This window comes from Mus caroli, chromosome 2 (genome assembly GCF_900094665.2).
Source record: "Mus caroli chromosome 2, CAROLI_EIJ_v1.1, whole genome shotgun sequence".
Taxonomy (NCBI): domain Eukaryota; kingdom Metazoa; phylum Chordata; class Mammalia; order Rodentia; family Muridae; genus Mus; species Mus caroli.
In genome coordinates, this window is record NC_034571.1 from 166,563,114 (window position 1) to 166,567,779 (window position 4,666).

Here is a 4,666-nt window from a genome sequence, read left to right on the forward strand (position 1 = left end):
TTTGGTGTAAAGCCTTTTGCTTACCATTGTCATAGGCCACTGAGAATTCTAAAGAGTCTAGAGAGATCCCATGGACCATTCACCCTGCTTCCCCAAGGTCAATGGCTTGTATTTCAGACAGGGTCTCACCATGTTACCTTGACTGACCTTGATCTCACAGAGGTCTACCTGCCTCTGCCTCTTAAGTGTTGAGATCAAAGGCTTATTGTACTAGCATGCCTGGTTAATGTCAAGGTTTTACAAAACTATCATCAGTATCAAAAGTGGGAAACCGACATGGGTGCTACACTATAAACTGTTCCTAAAGGCTTCAGTTGGCATTCAGGAAATGTTCATAGTCTTCCACATCTGCATGTGTTTGGTTCTATGCCATACTGCCACATATGTGAGGTCATGCCTCTGTCTCTCTGCGTGAAGATGTTCCTGGCCTGCCCTCATTGCTTCTCTATCCTCATTGCTTCTCTGTCTCCTTAGCTGTGTCATTCTGCAAAGATTATTTCCAGTGAATATGCTAATGAGAATATGACTGTTCCTCTCCACTCAGTTCTTGAGATTTTACCATTTGGATGGATGTCTCCTGGGCGGATGTGTCCTACGTATAGCTTTTGTTTTGAACAGTCTTGCACAATCTTAATTTCTTACTTGTTAAAAGATATTTGAGTTGTTTCAGGTTTTGACTATTGAAATCAAAGTGCCCATAAATGTTCAGACACACTTTTCTTACATTTTATTGATGTATTTTTTTTTTACATACATTGTTTTAGTCAGGGTTTCTAATCCTGCACAAACATCATAACCAAGAAGCAAGTTGGGGAGGAAAGGGTTTGTTCAGCTTACACTTCCATACTGCTGTCATCACCAAAGGATGCAGGACTGGAACTCAAGGAGGACAAGAAGCAGGAGCTGATGCAGAGGCCATGGAGGGGTGTTACTTACTGGCTTGCTTCCCCTGGCTTGCTCAGCTTGCTCTCTTCTAGAACCCGAGACTACCAGCCAGGGATGACAAGATCCACAATGGGCCCTCTCCCCTTGATCACTAATTGAGAAAATGCTTTACAGCTGGATCTCATGGAGGCATTTCCTCAAGGGTGGCTCCTTTCTCTGGGATAACTCGAGCCTGTGTCAAGTTGACACACAAAACTAGCCAGCACACACACACACACACACACACACACACACACACAATGCAACATTCTTGTGCTAGAGAAAGTATAAGCTGTGAGAATCAGTTCTCTCCATCACCACATGGGACCTGGGGATCAAACTCATTATTAAGGTTGGCCTTTACCCACTGAGCCACCTCACTGGCTCCAAATACAGTTTTGTATGTGTAACACTATTCATTTTGCTGAGTTGTCTGGTAAAGTACTCACAATGGCTAGTTTTATGTCAACGTGACACAAGGTAGAGCCATCTGAGAGGAGGAATCTTCAATTCAGAAAATAAGGTTGGGCTGTAAACTGACCCGTAAGACATTTTCTTAATTGGGGATTGTTGTGGGAGGGCCCAGCCCATGGGGCTGGTGGTCCTGGGTTCTGTAAGAAAGCAGACTCCACAAGCATTAAGCAGCACTCCTCCATGACCTCTGATTCAGCTCCTGCTTTCAGGTTCCTGGCTAGCTTGAGTTTCTGTCCTGACTGCTTTTAATGATGAACTGTTACAGGAAGATGTTAGTGAAATAAACACTTTCTTCTCCAAGTTGATTTTGGTCATGGTCTTTCATCACTCTTGAAGTTTCAGACGGAAGCAAAAACTCTCTTGGGCCTTTTGTGTGGAGAATCTGTGGGGCCTGGTCTGCTGGAGCTGAAGAGCCAACTGTGTAACAAATGTCCAGAGCCACTGAAGGAAACCCTTTCCTTTGCTTGGACAATGGATGCTGGTCAGCACGGCTGAAGAATCAGCTGTGATTAAGAAGAGACCAGCATTGTTCAGGTGAAGTCTTCTGGAAGCGTTTCCTCAGGGCCAGCACACAGAAGCTGTGTTCCAGAGGTGGCCGAGGTTGTTCTCATGCTGGCGGCTGAACTTAGTAGTGTAAGAGTCACTCAGGCGGTACTGGTTTTGAAGGCATGAAGGGGTCATGGAGAGCAGCTGAGGCTTGGCACTGTGTGGCAGGGATAGAGTCCCTGAAAAGAGCTCAGGAGACGCTGTTGGTGAAGTTGCAGCAGACGACCCCAACATTTTGGAGATGCTTGGTGGTCGATGACTACCAAGAACAGCAGTAGTAGAGTGGAGCCAGCCAGAGACTAGAAGACAAACTGTGTGTGCTGCAGAAGGCTGAGCCAGAGTGGTGACCTAAGCCCTTTGGAGGAACCCAGGAGATCATGAGTGGATCCCAGACATGGGTGCTGCATTATTTACACTGCTAGAGCTTGGTTTTGCTTTGATCTGATTATGACCTTGCCCTGATTTTCCCCTCTTGAATTAAGAAAGTATTTAGTGTAATTTTGATTTTTATAGGAGCCTACATTTGAGAGACTTCAATCTTTTAAAGGAGATTTTGGATTTTTAAAGAGACTAGCTATTTTAAAGCCACTAAATTTTTAATGTTTTAAATTTGCAAACAATTTAAAATTGTTTTAATTTTAAATTTGCAAAGACTGTGGGACTTTTAAAATTATTTATGTTTTATATTGTGACATTAATATCCCATCTTGGGGATAAATGAGAAAGAAAATGTTCTAACTAAAAGGTGATATGCTTGTGTGTCAAGCTGACAAGGGGTCAGTTGTGATAGCTAGCCTTTATGTCAACTTGACACAAGCTACAATCATCAGAGAGGAGGGAGCCTTAATTGAGAAAATGCCTCTGTAAGATCAGCTTGTGGGCGTGCCTGTAGGGCATTTTCTTACTTAGTGAATGATGGGGTGGCAGCCCATTACAGATTGTGCTACCACTAGGCAGGTGGTCCTGGATTCTATAAGAAAGAAGGTTGAGCAAGCCATGAGGAGCAAGCTAGGAAGCAGCACCTATTCATGGCCTCTGCATCAGCTCCTGCTTCCAGGTTCCTGCCTGCTTGAGTTCTTCCTCTCACTGCTTTCAATGATGAACTGTTTCATGAAGATATTAGTGGGAAACGCCCTTTCCTCTCACATTACATTTGTTCATGGTGTTCCATCACAGCAATATGAAGCCTAATGAAGACAGTACATGTTTAGTTTTATAAGAACCGCACCCCCCCACCCCATCCTACTTTTCAGAGTGGCCATCCAGTATTCTATTCACAGTGGAACATGTGAACGTGTGAGGATTAGCTGCTGGCGTTTAGGTTTCAGCTCCCTTGATGGATGTGCTAGGATAGTTTGCCCTGGGGTTTTCACTTCCTTGTTGAACAGGTCTTGTGTATTCCTGGCTAGTCTAAAACTCGCTCTGTAACCCAGCGTAGCCTCAAGCTTGGGTCTCTCTTCTTGCCTTAACCTCCCAAGTCCTCAGATTGCAGCCCGAATCTTTACTGCAGTTTTAAGTTGGGTATTCTGTTGGTAAAGATATTGACTACCAATTTATGATCATCTCTGGGTACTGCGTGTGTTTACTGGTAAGTTTGCAGAGTTTTTTTTATATATATTCTTACTTTTTTAATTCACTAAGTATAAAATTTTATTCTAACTTACTATCCATACATTGTTTTCCAGGCAAAGCTCCTGTAGTGTGATAGAATAGTGTCTTATTTATCAAGAGAAGAAATTGTCTCAAATCAATTGGTAAGCATGAATAATAGAACAGAGACTGGAGGACAGTAGTGTCCCACCTAGTCACCACTCCAGGGTCGAATGAAGCCCTCTGCATGTCTGCTCATGATAAATCCTGGAAAACCACTGAGGAAGTGGCTCTTCAGATCCTCTTGCTTTGGAGTTTGGGGTTGGGACTGTGGCCAATGTTGTTCTGTTTGTCCATAATTTCTCTCCAACCTTCACTGGATCTCAACAGAGGCCCACACAGGTGATTTTAAGCCACATGACTGTGGCCAATGCCTTGATTCTCCTCATCACTACATTTCCAAACAACGTGATGGCTTTTGCTCCAAGAAATCCTCCAACTGCACTCAACTCTCAATTAGAATTCTTCACTCGCCTCATGGCAAGAAGCACAAACTTGTGTTCCACCGGTGTCCTGAGAACCCATCAGTTTGTCCCTCTCGTTCCTGTTAATAGAGGTAAAGTTATACTCAGAGCAAGTGTCCCAAATTTGGTGAGTTATTCTTGTTACAGTTGTTGGTTTTTCAGTGTCTTAACTAACATCCACATTCCAATTAATTTCACTGGTCCACAGATAACAGACAATAACACTGACACTAAAAGCAAGCTGTTTTGTTCCCCACTTCTGGATTCAATGTAGGCATTGTCTTCTTACCGTTTAATCATGATGCCACACTCATGATCATCATGGTCTGGACCAGTGTCTGCATGGTACTTCTCCTATCTTTAAACCTAAACCTCAAAGCTTTCTTCTTAATTCTTAAATTCCTCTAAAATTCTTACAGTTTAACTCTGTTTGAATTAAGTTTTGTAGAAAGTAAGAATTCCCTACACTGTACTTCTGACCAGGTCAAACTCTTTCAATACTATTTGTTGAAAAGATGACTCTTCTTGCATCAAATTTCTTGCCTCTTTGTCTGACACTGTCTGACACAGTGTCTGGGCTCATATCTGCATCCTTTGTCCTGTGCTAC

The 4,666-nt window shown here is 43.0% G+C and overlaps 1 pseudogene; it reads left to right on the top strand.

The window, feature by feature from the left end:
• The first annotated feature begins 3,742 nt into the window (after positions 1-3,742).
• On the top strand, positions 3,743-4,466 carry LOC110307625 (annotated as a pseudogene).
• The last annotated feature ends 200 nt before the right edge of the window (positions 4,467-4,666 follow it).